The sequence below is a fragment of the Perna viridis genome, chromosome 7 (assembly GCF_037379345.1).
Source record: "Perna viridis isolate PV_CMFRI_1.1 ecotype Kerala chromosome 7, ASM3737934v1, whole genome shotgun sequence".
Taxonomy (NCBI): domain Eukaryota; kingdom Metazoa; phylum Mollusca; class Bivalvia; order Mytilida; family Mytilidae; genus Perna; species Perna viridis.
Window position 1 is genome coordinate 39703065 of NC_142451.1, and position 18574 is coordinate 39721638.

The window sequence follows — 18574 nt, forward strand, 5'->3', positions numbered from 1 at the left end:
ACATATCGGCACAATGCCAAATCGTCAAAATCCAACTAATGGCAAAAATGTAAAAGCAGGAAATATAGACGAAATAAATTACATATAAAACGGAAGATAAGAAGAACAAGACAGTAGTATACAAGTAGCGCAAAAACAAATTACACGCTTAATTATGTAATAAAAGCATTGCCAATCATCAATATTCTTTCACTGTCACTGGAGAGATTTTTACCTAAGATGGAGCCCAAGGCATTAACAAATCAAATCTTTGTCCTAATTAAGATGGAGCCCAATGCATTAACAATCAAATCTTTGTTTTGTAAGTTTTATGTAAAACCCTAAATTCTGATATATTAAAAACTTGTTCAAATGTAACCTGAAGCTTAATTACTCAAAAAGCGGTACTAATAAACGAGAAAAACAAACAAACAAACAAACAAACAAACACACAAAAACAAAACAAAAACAAGCAAAAACAAAGCAAAGCAAAACAAAACAAAACAAAAAATAAATGAAAAAATAATAAAGAACGGATGTTTTGATGACGTTACATTGCATTAAAGTGACCTGTCCTATAACAAGCCACTGGGGCAATATCTGCATCTTATGAAGCCGTTCGTTGTTCTTTTTTGGCTTGAATGCTTTGATAAAAAGGTTATTGTCCTCTAGTTCATTAGCGTCAGTGTCTGTTTCTACTAAAATACACAAGTAAGGCAAACATGGATGATTTTTATTTTCTTGCCCTGGTTTAAAAAATAATTTGGCCATGGAGCATCTGGACTGAAACAATATAATTAATCTGGCCCACAATTGCCCATGAGTGAAAATCATCATTTTCCAATTAAAACGTCTTGTATGAATCATATGGGAAAGAATCTGGGTCGAAAAGTGGGCAAAAAAATTCTTACCTACACGAAATTCCAACCCTTTTCCTAGAAAATCCAATGGTCCGTACCCAACACAATGTCAGTTTTGAGACGACTTGTCTAGCTGATGTTAGGAAGGGGTGGAGGAAATGCTATGTAAAGAAAGCAATGTTATGTGTAGTAATGATAGGCTCTTTGGTGTTGAAGTCGTAAAAAGGAAAGTTATTAAGAAAAAAATATGTAGGCATGTCACCCCAGTGAGACATATTTTACAATGACTCCGAGCAAACCTTTCGTTGCTTTATCGCCTATGCATCGTGAGCTCGCACTGGAGAATTTTAAGGTCAGTGATGTAAATCCACCGCGCCACAGACTCACCCTTAAGAATAATAGTATCATAATCTGTGCTGTAAGGCTGATGCCACGAACCCAATGTATAATTTTTGGTGAAGTAACGCATTATTCTCAGTGTACTTATCACGAATTGGTGCAAATTAAATGTTTTTCGCGTAGTTATTTTAACCGTATCATATTTTATTTCAAGTAGTTACATCAACTCCACCATTTAATCTTTGGAATTTTCGCCAGTAGTTTCCTTAAAATCACGATTCAGGCAGACAACAAGCTTGTTTAGTAAACATGTTATGTAAGTTATAAAAAGCTGACTTTAACATTTCGCGACCTCTAGATTTGACGTCAACATTTTATCCAGCTGGCGTAAACATGTTTATAAGCTGTTTAAACTAGAAAGAACTGTTGACGATGAAATCCGAGACTTCGATTGTTGTTATGATCATTCCGAATACCTCGTTACTTTTCTATTCAGCTGATCGAATAACTGACTGTCCTACTTGGAAAATTTCCAACTTTGAGGTCGATATGAGGAATTTCCCCATTATTAATAGAACTCCTTGTATTATAAAACGGATTTTCTTTGCGATACAGGGAAATTTAGACCAACTAAGCCAGAAAATATATAGAATCGGGAACTACACAATTTTCAAAAGAGGAACAAGTTACGTTTTAAAGAATTCGTGTTTATAGATACAAAAGGTGCATATATATTTATACATGAACTTAACATTTAAAGAAATTAATTTCCTTAATTGCGAGGTTTGCTGATATTAACCAAGCCTGAACGAGGATATGAATATTTTGCCCACTTTCATAGTGCTGTTTTCATCATTTTGTCTAAATGCTCACCCCAAAACACCCCTGTACCTTAAAGAATTATGACTTCCAAAATCTGCAAAAATACCGAGGCATTAGAACAAAAAATACAATTCAGAGACACCTGAAACCAAACTCATGGCAAAACGTGAAAACATTAAAAAAAAAAACAAGAGAACACACAAAAACTAAAGCACCTGCAATACACACGCCCACAAAAAAATTGGGAATGACATCAGGTGCTCCGGAAGGGTAAACATGTCGTGCTCCATCAGCGGCCGTGCCAGTCAAATTGCAAGTCAGTAAAAACCAGTAAAAATGGTTCTAAAGTGAAATAAATGAATAACCCAAGATTTTCAGATAATTGAAGGAAGCAAAAAGGTTTTTGAATTACAGTTTTTTTTTAAATCAAATGGAACATCTCCTTTACTACCACACAAAATATGCTTTTTGCACTATTACACTCACATAGTAGTGCATGGTCATAGGTTAAAGGAATACACGATTTATAAAACTATAATAAAGTAACGTTTTAATGTGCATATTTGCTACAGTGTATACATCTATTTTTTTATTGTTGCATGTAAAGACCATCACATGAAAGTCCTTCATTTACACAAGGAGACGATTCATTGTCACAAAATTTCAAACTGTTGATTTAACATCCAATTTTTGTTACTTTTTATAATACACACGGATTATCTAATGAAGTTTTACGTAAGTGTTAATTATTTGGATATGTATCATGCTTTTTAAAATAAATATAGCCCATAGCACAAGCTGCAAGAAAACAACTTCCCTTTCAATCGATGACGCATGATTTCTATCGAGATGACGCGCAAAAAGCCATGGCTACAGAGTCATGATTTCAACGATCAATTGGACTTGAATTTAATGATTTTGCTTTTGTTAATTGTCTACTATACACCGTTATACGGCAAACATCTGCAAGGTTTTGTCACAGAGATGCCACAATTCAAAAGAAAATTGATTTTTTTCAGACGCCAGCTGTTGGGCAGGTGGCATTCTGAAACAATAAAACGGTACCGTATTAAGGTCAACTTGAGGTGAAAGACGCGCGTCCCGTTATCTCTAACCGTTAAATGCACAAACGATTAACCCGAATCCAACAATATAGTTTTTACTACGTTTACCGATTCCCGGTATTCACGGTGGCACCTTTTCAACATAAATTGTTGTGTCATTATACAACCATGCTATATTATGCATTGAATCTATGCAAATATCAAAGTATGAAAATTCAATAACAATTGATTTCTAATCGAGTCCGGCCAACATCCAAAATACGTTACGCCCTAAACTTGCGTTGTCATGACAAAAACATGCTAAATCCTAACCTAGCTGCTGATGTCCCGGTCGTCAGTCGCCAATAGAAACAAAACAAACTTTAAACTGTTACTATGGGTTTACTTAACGGTAGATATGTTCCGATTAAGTGACACATTTTCTCCTTCCTTTGTTCATTTAAAATCATGCTATTTAAATCCATTATCTTTGTTCTCTATTTGACATTGGAAATCAATAAAATATCAAAAATTCAAACATCTTTGTTAAAGGTATTTGTAGAATTTGATACAAAACACATCTGGTATAGACTTCAGTAGAAATCTTTGACAGTACATAATTTTTAATTTTATTTAGCTACTGTAATAAATGTTGTAAGTAAAACTGAGTCGCTAGACTTCTGGTAGATTGGTAAAAAAAATGCTGGACTGAGGAAAGGGTGTTGGTTCTATATTGAAAGTGGCTATTTAGTTAGTATCACCCCTGTTTGCACTCGTTATGCATTTGTGACAGAAACATTACTTCTCATTCATTATCTTGCCGCCTGGTATCAGCTACCTATAAAAGTAAGAATTTATAAAAAAAAAAAAAAAAAAAATCAAGGAACTTCAAATTCGCTATCAATTACTTTTCAATGATTGCAACATTGTGTAATTCGGTAACGATTTAACACCATCTAATTTAGGAAAATAGAAAAAAATAGGTTTCTTTACACGTTAAGTCAGAATGATTCCTTCATATCATTGTTTTGGTGCTTGATTTTATTCTTATAAGGCATCCTATTCAATACAAAATCTTATTAACTGCATGTGTATGCATCTGAAAATCGCACATGCATGATCAAGAGGCCAACATCTGGAAAATTGACCTACTTATGCCTATCCCAAATGGAACAGCTCAACAACAAAGAATGACCAAATTTATTTACAACTTTTTATCCAAAAACTGCTTTCATAACCTAGGGATTTACACATCTTTAATCAAAAGCATTCTTTGCCCCATTACGTAGCACCGTATAAAGAAATACGTTACCCACAAAAATGTATCAGCTTTATACAATGGCTAGATGTACGAAAATATACCGTATATAACGCACCTTCTAACCTGTGACGTCGTTTATCAGGTTTCGACATTTCTTTGTGTATATTCGCAGTATTAAATCACATCTATATTTTAATTTGTTTACCTGGACAGGTAGTGACTTATAGGATATTTATAAATTTACAAGCGTTTATCGACGTAGGGTAATTATTTAAAGGGAAAAATTTAACAATATCAATTTTTCGTTTTCCTGAAGTAAACAAATTCAGACCGCGCTTATCTGTTAGAAGGTTGATATAATTTACCCTTGAGCCAAACAGATACATTCTGGAAACAAATTAAAACAAAATTTATACATATAACTGTTTGCATTGTAATACCTTTTGGACCGAATAGCACTATTTTGCGTTATAAAAAAGTGTCCCAAATTTGCTCATTGGCATACAGAAGTGTTCATTTAATTTATGTTGTATATACCCAAGACGCATTGAACTTGTTAGTTTTATTTCGTCCCATTTACACTTTTGCGCCTTTTATATACCTCAAATCCATTAATTTCATTTAGTAGTAAAAACCATTTTATTCCTACCTTGACAAAATAATTTCTTTCTTAATTGCACCTAGCAGAGATAAGTCACCAAATATTGATGCTTAAAATAACGGAAACCACTCTCTGTGATTAATGCTATTAGAAATAAAAACTTAGATAAGTTGCTAAAGTATTAAACATAGGACCCTTTATACGAAGCTTATCTCTCCGTGAATCATCTATCGTGGTTAGTGTTTTGACTGTATTCATTACATCACGACATACCAGACTGACAGCCTGTTACAGGCATGACCCACTTTCAGTACTTCGTACGGTTGGGAGAATATATTGTGGTAGACCACAACTAGCCGATCCTCACTTTCCCTACCACAAATAAGTTTTATAATTTATCCCGAGGCTCAATATTAAATCAATAAAAAAATCCTTTATCTGAAAATCACAAATAAATTCAATCTCGAGTCATACCTTACATTTTAGTTTTTATTAAGTCGTGAGGAATGTCTGCTTTGCAAGATGCTACGTGCTACGTGTAACTTGCAGTAGTAGGACGTGTTTAAAACTTCCTGTAGAAAGTTCTACACCACTGTAAATAGTAATTATGTCAATGTTCAATGCAATCGACAATCCTAAACGATCTTGTAACTGATTCATTCATGAAACAAACAATGGGTTTTATTACGTGACACACTAATCAGTATGATGAATTACAGCTATTTTTAGATCATAGCAAGTTATTTTTGTAACCCGACAACTGCTTCAAGCTAATAATCATCCTAAAATAAAACGCCCATCATTACTGAAGATAAGTGAAGTAAACTGTTACTAATAGCAACCAGCTGGCGTAAACCTCAGGATTGCAACAATTAGAAGAATGCCAGAGTTTGTGTAAGTATTGGTTGGAAGTGATTAATGCATTTAATCGTGATTGATATAGTTAATATTCATGATGCATTTACTATGGTTAGTAAAATTTTTCGATTTCCGACTCCATCAGCAGTTTCTAGCTTACTTAGCTAAATTACTCATCTTAAAGAACAAAAAGTGTAATATATACATGGATCCACACCCAACATTTTTATTTAAAACTAAGGGGAACAATGCGCAATTAGTATGGGTTTCATGACTTTTTTAATTAATTACTTTTCTTCATACTTGTAAGCGAAAAGGAAAACTTTCAATAGTTGCATGCATTCGAGTGCATGACCCTCAATTATATATCTTGAAAGACTCATTAATATTATTCCATTAGGTACACTAATGTATATTATGGCCTTCTTTCTCACTAATAACTTTCTTGTAAAATAAAATAAATAAAATAAATAAAATAATAGTAAATATTTTCCAAGTTTGGCACGTTTTAATACATGATACACATGTCATCTGAAAAGTTGTAAGCAAACACAAAATCTACATTACCAATTTTTGCATCGTCCAGACCATGCCTTTATGTAGCAGTAAGGATTGATTGATTGATTGTTGGGGTTTAACGTCCGAGCAGCAATATTTCAGCTATATTCAGACGATGAACATGAAACGGATGATAAAATGAACATGAAATGATGATGAAATGAAAAACGGGATGGGACAAAAGGACAGTAGGGTCGACAAATTTTGATTTCCACTAGAAAAAGGGAGGGATGGGTAAGGTCGGGCAATTTAGCCTCCTGTGGCGGAGCGCAAAGGTTCCTACTCCTATCGAATACCATAGCAGGGTTCTTTAACGTGTGAGGAACGTGGCATCTTTCCCAACACGGTGCACCACTATGGTTTGCGGACAGGTTTTCCGTATTATAGCCTGACAACCCCAGCATGTACCACGCCAGGGGTACCCCATTCCACCACCTCGGGCACACATCCCAGTTGCTCTGTGGGCAGAGCGCCTAGCTAGAGTGCCTTTTACGACAAGCCTAGCGCTGCTGCAGGCCTATTCTTTTAACACCCGGACCTGCACGGGACATGTGGCAGTAAGGAGAAGTGGCATTAACGGCTCTTACTTGCCTAAAATACAACTTGAAATTAATCATCAAATTTTAAAAGTGTTAATTGTGAATTTAGAGACTTGATTCCATAACAACTGAGGAAACAAAATGGCTTGTGAAAATCCTTGCATTAAAAGGATAAAAGAATTTAACAAAAATTCATATGTTCTGTTCATTTTGTTCTTTTTTTGGTCACTTACTGATCATACCTTTGATCATGAAATGGTGTCCACACCCAAGAAACGACTTCATTTTTAGTAAATACATTCATTATCACAATATATGTAGTTTATCACATGTGAAAATATGAAGTTGTATCTGGGTTGTGGACATAGTTTTCTGGATGTAATATAACGAGAATAGGTATGGTGCCAAAAGTACAACAACCCACCCGGTATGAAACTATATCTGAAAAATACATCTTAATATATTTAAAACAAACAACAAATTTACAATACTCAGCATTTTTTGGGTAAAATTATGTATAATTATGGCATAATTGTGACGTCATTACAATGAACGAAATTCACAAAACATTGAATTACCTAACATTCTTATAGTTTACCATGTTTAGAACAACTTAATGTTATAAGTAGCTACAAACTTAGGTTTCTTCTGCAACCTCGCATATTGAGATATTGTAATTGTTTTTCTCATGACTTTAATGAGATGGGTAACGAATTATTAACGGTCTTCATTTTCCCCAGAACTATTTCTAGAAACTGTAATACTGGGCTGAAGTTGAAAATCGTTGTGTATCTTGTTTTTTTTTATCATCAGGAACTGGTGTATTTGTTCGATGTTTACTATATCCTTTTTATCCTAAATTTAAATGTTTGCATTGCAATAAAATTACTAATGCTAAAGTCACGAGTCTATGCTTAGTCATAATAAATTTGTATCATATTCTCATTGTACAAATGAATTCTACGACACAGTGATGTAAGAGTAATCAAGGGAACCAAGGTTATAGCGGTAATCAAAAGAATGTTATCCAGGGACAAAGACCAGACATGGAAAACAGACACACACAACAAAGAACATAAAGTAACTAAAATCATACATACAAAGTAAGAAAGTAAATGAGCAACTCGGACTCCACTAAAAACTGGGAGCATGGACCAGGTGCACCGGTAGGGTAAGCGTCCTCTGCTTTTGTAGAAACACCCGCCGAGTTGCTCATAAAAAGTCAAGTCCGGGGTAGACAAACGAGGAAAGGAAAACTATGACCCGTTGAATAAATAAGTTTTCATGGTGCTGATGGATACACCACAACGATCCACGAGTTCATGATGACGACCATAAAACTTCTGTAGTGATGACTTCAATCTTGTAGCAACATAACCCTGTTCCAGAAGCCTATTTTATAGACTTCTAACGCGATACAAAAAGTCTGCGTAGTTTCGGCAAGCTCTGGCATAACGTATGAGTTGTGATATGAACACTCCATGCGCAGGAGCCGAAGGGATGTTGCCACAAATGAAAGGAAAGGAATCATAGGTTTTAATGCTATTAAATTCAGATAATAGTCTTGAATTGATTGTCTCCAAAAGATCTTCGAATTTTTCAGGATCCACATTGAATTAATACCACTATGTGAGTAACAAGTGCTGTGGTGGGACTGCAGACCCTCTTTGACAGTTGTGAGTATAGAAGTTAAAAGTTTTGAAAGAGGTTTGGTGGTACATTTTTCAGATCCAGCTATGAAACTTGTCTGTATGGATTCTTGTGAAGTTTAGGAATGCAGTACATAGACGGTAAATCACAATCATCGTCCTTGGTAGAGAGACCAGAAGAGGATAGCACAGATTTATTGTTTTCCACAATCTCTTCTTTGGAGAGAGTGGTAGCAGTATAGGTCTTATCACTGCTATTATTTTCTACGTCTACCTCTAATAATAAATATTGGATATAAAACGTTTTGCAGACAAAAACAATGTTGTTTTGGGCTTTGTCTGCTGGTACGACAACATATTTGTCATGTATAGTAGACAATGTTTTTGCTACATCAGGGTTTTTAAAAACTGATGTAGCCTTGGCACTCATTGACCTACTTAAAACTTCCATTCGTTTCAAAATGAAAGACCTCACGGCCTTTAAAATGTGTTATTGCATCTTTGGTAGAGGTCTGCTCCCATTTTGAATGATGTTTCTATATCTTTATGCCATATCTTTGGTGCTATACCTGAACGATGGAATTGAAATATTCAATCAGTACAATTTCTTCTGTCTATTAATTGCGAGCAAATTTGTAAATTTTATGTCATATTCTCTAGACTGACCTTTAGAGAATATTTTGTTTGACATTAGTAGGTATGGAGTTGCATGGTAGCAAGGATTGACCACCTGGGCCCGATTCAGGAACAGACACTTCTACATAAGGTTAGTATTGACAGTCTAACAGCATAGTAGATGCAGCACTCCTACCAATAAACTTCAAAAGCACAAGGAAATATATTTCAACACGAGTTCAAATGCGTCATTCTTCATGGAAGTTTTGGGTTTTCCCTTATTTCCAAAGACAAATTAATTTGAAAACGAGTTGAAAAATGTTCCTCTTTTTTATTTTCGAACTAGTGTGAGTTTCCACCATTTTTCCGCAAAAGTAAGGTGCGAAGCAAGACAAATATATGAGTAACCAGTCATTTGCAGCATTAGAATTAAATATATAGGAAGATCTAAATCCAAACAATAACTGTATATAAGAAGAACTCTAAACAAAAACTACAGAAATAGGAGACCAAATTCAAATCCATTACCGAGAGGTTCAACCATGTGCACTACATGAAAGGAATTTTTAGGTAGTTTGAAGTTTGTAAGGATGAATAATACCCGATATATTCGGAGTCAGATAAATCTCACTACTGGGTTAGTAAATACCCTCGTGGACTTTTGGTCCATCAGCAATGGTATCGACCCAATGGTAATTCAATATAAAAATACTTATCATATATATTGCAAATTTTGGTATGCTGTACATTTGTTTCAAGGAGTAAAAGTAGCAATAAGAAATTGTATAAATGAGTTTGACTGGGTGTCTTACCGAGTCAAAGCACACAAAAAACTCGTTTTCACACAATAGTCTTTATTCGAATTTGAAAGGGGTATGGTTGTTTTTCTAATTTCAAATGTCAACGATATTTGGTTACTGCAGTATACAAACCTGCTAAAGACATCTTAAGTGCGATTGTAGTTTGGGAAATGTCTTTTGTCATTGTTTCATATGCATTTGAGTCTATATTAACGAAATGTTTAGAAAGATGATCATTTCTGAATCCTGCAGATAACGTATCGTTTGTGACGTAACAATAAAACGTATTATCACGTCTTATTAGTACAACAGAATAATGTAAACAGACGTTTAAATTTCGCAATTCTCATCATAGCACTAAATTTAAAATAGAAATAAAAGACCAGATCACCGCCAGATATTGCATGAATAGAGAATATTTTGCCATCGTTTGAAAAGTAGAAATTTGTCTGATATTTCTATGTTATTTACTCTCACGGTTATTTGATTCTAAATAACTGTGAAACTATGGTTTGTCCTTGGCTCCAACCATTCCCACTCAGTTTCTCACTTTCTAGAATAAGGCTTCCATTATCAGATTCCAAGGTTTCATATATTAGCAACTGTGGTACATGGATACCATTGCAATGCGAGTTAAAGTGACTCCGTTGGTAGTACTGGTTTGTGTCGCAAGATATTGTCTAGTACGCCAAAATATTATGTTTGTAACCGAAGAGAGAAATCTAAGATGTGTTCTGGAAATATATTTAGATTATGGCGCTATAAAGCATATTTGTTTTTATTGGTATATAAAATAAACTAACACGATATAAATGAATCCCTGTTCTGATGCGTACAACATGCTTTTGAGGTGTAAGTGACGATATGGTAAGAGTAATCCAGGGAACCAAGGTTCTAGCGGAAATCAAAAGAATGTAATCCAGGGACGAAGACCAAAAATGGAAGACAAACAAATATAACAATGAATATAAAGTAACTAAAATAGTACATACAAAGTAACAAAAGTAAATTTGCAACTCGGACTCCACTAAAAACTGGGAGCATGGACCAGGTGCATCGGTAGGGTAAGCGTCCTCTGCTTTTCTCGAAGCATCCACCGAGCCGCTCATAACAAATCAGGTTTTGCGGTGCAGATGGATACATTGTAATGATCCACGAGTTCGTGATGACGACCATTAAACTTCTATAGTGATTGCAAGAAAAAAAAAACGAAAAAAAAAACACTTAGTAGATTCATGATATAAGTATGAACTTTATAACGTGTGGACATACAAAGGAATAAGATTTCTATCCAACTTTAATATTATGTAAAAATCATTCTCATGCACACAATGTGCGCATACTGTGCAACGCTCTTGACAGTCAGATTAGCGGGAATTAAGGGAAGTACAAGATATCTTATATCAGGTGTAAAAAGGTATTCAAAATAAGTACCGCTAAATCAAATTACAAATTACTATTTAAAATTATCAATTTAATGCACTAAAGTTGAATGTTTAACAATAAAAGTTGTGCGCACGATAAAGAGATATCGCTTTGTTATCTGTGTTTTCTGCTTCATTGTTAGGAGGGAACTCTTTAAGAGAGAAATTCATGAGCCTTATGATTAAGTTAGACAGCTTATTCTGTTGTCAGTATATCTTTGATTTCGAAATAGTTTTTATAGTTATTAATAACGTGCATGGGATTCCCCCTTTGAATATAATAGTGTCTAAACTTGGGAATGCATAGGAAGCATAACTGAACTATTTTGTAATAAGAATGGGATGATTATAAATAAGAAATTAAAAGCATGCACAATTAAAGAATTATAGCTTAATAAGAAAAAAAGAAAAATTCTTAAAAAAGACATTTATTTTTATTATTATTTTCCGTGTTACCATTATTGTATTACTTTTTTCAGTAATATCGAATGCTCGTTATTATTCTCAAACGTTTAATGTTTCGAGTGCAAGAATACTAATTCTCTAAATACGTTAGACGGAGAATGCAATTTTCCTTGTTTTGTAGACATAATCTAGGATTGGTATTCGGCTAAAAAAACCATTTATCCCACGCTCTTTGTGTAATGATTTCAATTTCTCTGAAATATCACCATTAACAATGATCTATTTATTGGGTAAAATCCATACTTTACAATTGCTAACAAAGATTGCTTTTATTTGGATCATCATCAATGCAATTAGAGCATGAGCTATACTTTTAACTCGGAAATGTTTCTACCAACTGAATCTTTTTTTGCGAATCTTTTCCGAACTATGGTAAATGTGATAATTTTTAAAATCACGATTATCAAATGCCATCGTGACGTCATATTGCATTATCTAAAGACGTTTGTGATTTGTTCATGGGTTATATTTTTTATATCGTTCAATTTATTAAGATATAGCAATGCACCCCGTTGTAGTAGTGATTAACACTGGACAGATTAGCTAATTGGTTCAAGCGTTCCGCAATAATAGTAATTATCTCTTCAACGCTGTATGATTTAGGTACCAGTATCGTATTGCATATCCCTGAGCGGGTGTACGTCAAAACATGGATGCTATAAAAATATAGTGCATTTTCTCTTTTACTCTCTACAAACTAATGTTTTGTCAAAAGATATGAACAATGCTTATAAAATTTAGCAAACATCACACTGTAAGATGAAGAACTTTTTAAAAGAAAATCTAACATAATAACATTAAAAATGTTCCACTGAAAAGGTTGGTTTGGTAAATTCAAAACGAAAGTGAAAGTAGGGAAAATAGCTATTTATAGTTCAAGACTACTTTTCTGTCCGATCTTCGTGGACTCACCCCATTTTCTTTGCGGGAAATTATTTTTTCACATGTCCTTAGAAATGCTACATAAATGAAAGTTTATTGAATCAATTTACATATTTTTTTTTAAAATCCTAAAAAATATGCACTTCACTATAGAAATCTATGGGAAAATTAATACGATACTGAGACCTTTTCGCGGAGTCGTTCTGCATTTAGATTAATTGATGCTATGTTTGACATCTGGAATATTATACACATATTCCGGAAAGTATACCGGATTTAGTTGACCTGACACATTTATAAAATAAAAGAAATTGTCTTATAAAAATAGCCTGCTGCAGTAAAAGCAATAAATCTTGTCAGAAGAGTCTCTCTATCATTTCAGCCCATGCGTCATCCATGCAGAATTAAATTCATATTTTAACTATGAACTTATCCTAAAGTTAAGGTAAAATATCAATAAAAACATATGTGCATGTTGAACAATTCTGTAAAACTAATGTATAGATCAGTTCCCATTAAAGGAATTACTGTTATATTTTTTTCGGTCTATGAAAAAACATTCTCAATGACGTGGTTATTTTAAAATATGCACCAGGGCATTGAGTTTATTGCAAATGGACCGAAAAAATATAACAGTTATTACTGATAAATTAATTTAAGTTTCAAATTACAACGAGTAAATCATTAAAAAGGTATGATGACCTTACAGTCATTACAAAATTTGGTCTATGAGATGACAATTTTTTTTTTATCCAAACAGAAACCGTGTTACTTCTGAAATTAAATTGTTATTCTTTAATTTATGTTTGTATTATAGTTTATCTGTGTTTTACTGTGTTTTGACAGTTTCGCGGGTCTAGTTTTTGTCCCCGGATTATAGGTATTCCGTTCCTCGATGTTATAATTGTCTCGATCCATGGTTTTAAATTTACTCTCAGCATTTAAAACTTTTGCTAACATTCGAAATAGCAATCTGCACCAGAAATCGGAATAACTCAAGGCATACGTTTTATGTTTTCCATAATTCATGTGAATTCAAAATCTAGCCGAAATAGGGAAAACCTAGCCAAAACTTGTAATTTTGGTTTTTTTGGTTGTTTATTTTTGGCGAAAGTATTTTGGTTTCTTAATAAACAATTATATTTTATTTCTTGTTTTGTTTGTTTGTTGGGGTTTAACGTCCGAGCAGCAATATTTCAGCTATATTCAGACAATGAACATGAAATGAAAAAAAAAAGGATGGGTTACAAGGATAATAGGGTCGACAAATTTTGATTGCCACTGGAAAAAGGGGGATGGGTAAGGTCGGGCAATTTAGCCTTCTGTGGCGGAGCACAAAGGTTCCTACTCCTATCGAATACGACAGCAGGGTTCTTTAACGTGCGAGGAACGTGGCATCTTTCTCAACACGGTGCACCACTATGGTTTGCGGTCAGGTTTTCCGTATTATAGCCTGACAACCCCAGCATGTAACACGCCAGGGGTACCCCATTCCACCACCTGGGGCACACATCCCAGTTGCTCTGTGGGCAGAGCGCCTAGCCCCGGCTAGGTTTCTGAGCACTATTTAGTCGCCTTTTACGACAAGCTTAGCGCTGCTGTAGGCCTATTCTTTTGACACCCGGACCTGCACGGGGTATTTATTTCACTTCGTTTTTCAAATTAAAAAAAATATAACATTTTACCATCGGATAACTTCGCGTAAAATTATTCACATTTTCCCGACTTTGCAAGATTCTTGCATTTTCTGAGCAGGCTGGCCGCAGCGTCTATGGTGACTTCGAAACGTTGAGTGTTACAGAACGAACAGGTATCATATCTTAACAAAACTAGAACACGGAAGATTGAACGTGATCTTTCTCAGTTAATACATTTACTAGTACTTTGTATTAAACCATGTTCATTTTTTGTCAGTTTGTAGATGTTAAGATATCGCATACAGAGAAGTTACAGATTCGCAACCGTTGGAGCTATGTCAGGTATTTACTTGATGCCGTTTAGTGGGGAATTAGAAGCAAGGTACCAGTGCATTTCATTTTGTCAATTAAAAACAAACCTTTGTCTTAAATAAAAAAATATTTTTAAAAGGTTAACGTACTTTATCAGTTGTGTTCTATCTAATACATATATACTGGAAATTAGACATGGTTTAAAATAAGGAATCAATAAAGTATTATTGTTTTTAAGTTTGTAATTATAACTTAAGATAACTTTTTAAAAAAAAATATTGTTTTCATTGATATAATTATTTGTAATAAAAGTTGATCTCAGAACGGAAGGATATAAAGTTTGAGTCCTATTGTAATTTGCACCGGTCCAAACCCCACTAATACATTTTGACTGATCCCTAATCGTAAGATTCAAATCAAGAAAAACAAAGTCCTTCACGGTTTCCACTCGAGTGATAAACGAATCAAAGTAAACTGGCCGGATAAATGTGCAGAAATAGAGAGAAGAAAGTACATAGACCATTGAACAATTCCTGCAGTTCTACACCATGAAAACTGATTTGTTCAGCGTGTCATAGTTTTCCTTTCCTCTTTCGTCTACCCTGGACTTTTTTATGAGCAACTCACTGGGTGTTTTTAGAAAAGCAGAGGACGCTTAGCCTACCGGTGCACCATGTCCATGCTCCTAGATTTTAGTGGAGTCTGAGTTGCTTACTTTTGTTACTTTGTATGTACTATTTTGGTTATTTTATTTTCATTGTTGTCTGTCTGTTTTCCATGTCTGGTATTGTCCCTGTATTACATTCTTTTGATTTCCGCTGGAATATTGGTTCCCTTGATTACTCTGATTCGACATTATTAACTTGAAAATTCAAAACGTATGTCCGAATTGCACCTTCAAGTAACAAAATAAATCACTCAAAAACTAGATAATAAGTGAAGTGTAGAAGGAGTCTATCAACGATGCCGATACATACTTGTTAACATACACAGTTAATTTAGAAATATTAACTCTAGAACTGCTAAGTTTTGTATATTTTTTTATCAATTTACTTTTAACTGTTTTTTTGTCATATAATTCAGGGAGGAAGTGTTATTGAAATAAAATAGGAGTCAAAGCACATTTAAATGAATCATTTATGTTTTTGTTTTTAATATGAACAATAACCAACTTTTTCCTTCCCTCTCCATTTACTTATATATTATGTACTGGCATGTGAGATTCATTTGTCATACGTGGGCATATACAGCATATATACATGTACTAGTTTTTACTAGTAGCACCCACTTCCTACTAAAGCTGTAGGCTACATGCTGTATGTCGCCCACGTATAATCACGTTTGATGAATGAATTGAATATTTCATACAATCTGTTGAACAGAATACTTAAATAACAGATGTCTTCATACAAAACGTTAAAATAAATTTAAAAAAAAATGTAATCACAATGAGATGAGAGACAAACAGACAACTTTAATTTAGATTATTGCATTACCATGCTATTCATTTATCTAAACTAATGGACAAATTTAATAAAGGGGAGTGAAATATCCATAATTCAATATTTTGTTTATCAAAAAGCTTGTACATATTGGAATATTATTTGTATAGGATGGCTGGATTGTAAAGACAACAGGTTGTCATAATTTAAGCAGTATACACAAAACAGAGTATTCACAAACCCAGTTGTTAGACTTGTCTGACCCCGAATTAAATCGGAATTTATTATCATATTTATCAAAGTTTGCAGCATTATAAGTTTCCTAATACCAAAAATACTGAGGCTTCATTTCTTGTATTGCATCTCGATGATGGATTTTGCTTCCTATTTCGACCGTTTAGTTTTCAGTACTTCTTTTATACAATTATATTTTTTTTGATTTACTTTTTATGTATTTTGATGCTAATGCTATTAATGAGAGATTACACCTTGAAACACGTATACAACATATCGCAATTGGCAATATATTTGATTTTTTTAGATTGTATTTTGCACTGCAACTAGGAAAAAAAAGAAGATGAAGAAAGACGAAGAAAAAAACAAAAGACGAAAATTTATATAAAAATGGCAAAAGGACAATAACATTATCTAATTTTCATATTTCCATTCACTGAAAGCGTCATTTAAATCCATTTTAGGGTTAAGGTGAAGTAGTGGACACCAAAATGGATATATGTTGACATCGACATTAGTCTGTGTTATATTATTCTTGTGAAGCATGGCACGTAATAAAAGGATAGGCGGTATTTGTAACATGTAGCTTTAACAATATATACTCATAATAATTCATGGTTCTTGGCGTCTTTCTTCATACATCTGATTGAGTTACCATCTGCTTTTTTTTTGTTTTGCGCTGACCGAATGCATGTACTTTGTTCTCATTGATATTCATCTTATTACCCTATTATTTGTATGTTGCTCCTCTTAGTGAAGATATTTAAATAGTTTCAATTCTTTTTCTCCATTATAAGTACTTAGTTTTCACATCTATATCGAGTAAGACGTAAGCATATTGGTGATTAATATGTTAGCAGATGATGCTACTGCACCAATTCTCTTGTTCTTGATTTTTGATGAAGTCCGGCTCTTTATTGCACATCGCTTTGCAGGAGGTATATACTAATCATGTATATATAATTTATCAGTACATTCGTTTACAACTTTTTCATTACAGTTTTCTCTGTAACAAGATAGCACAGCCACTTGATATTTGTTTCATAATTTGGTGAAAAGTGGGGTCTTCTTTATTGATCTACGGACACAGTTTTCCAAGTTTGCTTTTTTCAATTGTTAAATTTCCTTCTGTGTTTTGTGTGCTTCTAGTTACTTCACTCACGTGTTTGAATCACCGTTTAATCTATTATTGCCTTATGTAAAACTTAAGCAGCAACTAACCAACCCCTTTCCATAATTTTGTCACCAATAGTACATTTTGGTGATTTTATCATTGGCATTACCACTTCTTAATCAAATTATCATGTTTGTAGTATTGGTACTAAAGCTATGCAAAGTTAACCAACTACCTAGACCACTTGTCGAGCCATTTCAGAAGTTGAACATCTACGTTAGCATTCAATTTTAGACCAAGAGTATTCGCTTTTACTCAATTTTTCGTGATCGCTGACTGCTTATCATTAATCTATTTTTAAAATACAATTAGCACTTTCTTAAAATTGAAATGCGCTTACAAAGATATATGTTCAATTTTAATGTTAAAGTTCATGGAATTTATCTATAAGAATAAGTATCATTTTGTTTTGAAATACATTGTGCGTCTTTAATGGTCTTTTACAGAACAAATTTCGCAATTTAAGTTTTAAGTACTTGTTTTGCTAAGAATCAGGAAAATGTGTATAAGATGTAGTACATGATAAAAAAAAACAACAAAAAAAAAAAAAAAAACAAAAAAAAAAAACAAAAAACAAAAAGAAAACAAAAACAAAAACAAAAACAAAAACAAAAAAACGGAGATATTGTATTGCATTATCCAAGTATTTATGCCACATAACCTCCAGATATGATATAACCATCAGAGTTTTTGTAATACGTGCCTTTTTAAGATATTGTTAGGTCAAATTTAGTTGAAATGCACCGTGTCTCCTATTTAACCGTTAAATGGATTTTGATGACACTTTAAAAGAGGAATAGCATCATTTGCAAAGATGATCACTCTTAAATGTCTGCATGTCTGCATGGTTAAGTGTCTAAGTTGAAGCTGAAAAGGAGGATGTTTAAAACAGTTCACATATTTCGTTTCTAGGCAAACGTAATAGACGACCAAATTGTATACTCGATAGCTCACACGAATTGTATTTCATGTTTATAGTAAATTATATTATACACAGGTGAGGAAGTAGCAACAATATTGTTTTATGCATATATTACATAATGAAAAGAGGTAAATAAGTGAAACATATATTTCCTTGGA

The 18574-nt window shown here is 33.5% G+C and overlaps 1 long non-coding RNA gene across 4 annotated transcripts; it reads left to right on the forward strand.

Moving 5' to 3' along the window:
- Window positions 1-2593: 2593 nt before the first annotated feature.
- Window positions 2594-18243, forward strand: LOC148612664 (uncharacterized). Of its 4 annotated transcripts, none has more exons than XR_015924456.1 (4): window positions 2594-2735; window positions 9204-9275; window positions 14610-14674; window positions 16628-18243. It is a non-coding gene; the product is annotated as an uncharacterized LOC148612664 (long non-coding RNA). The 4 variants fall into 4 exon arrangements; XR_015924455.1 differs by having other exon boundaries at window positions 9207-9275; window positions 14610-14714; XR_015924454.1 differs by having other exon boundaries at window positions 2603-2735; window positions 9207-9275.
- The last annotated feature ends 331 nt before the right edge of the window (window positions 18244-18574 follow it).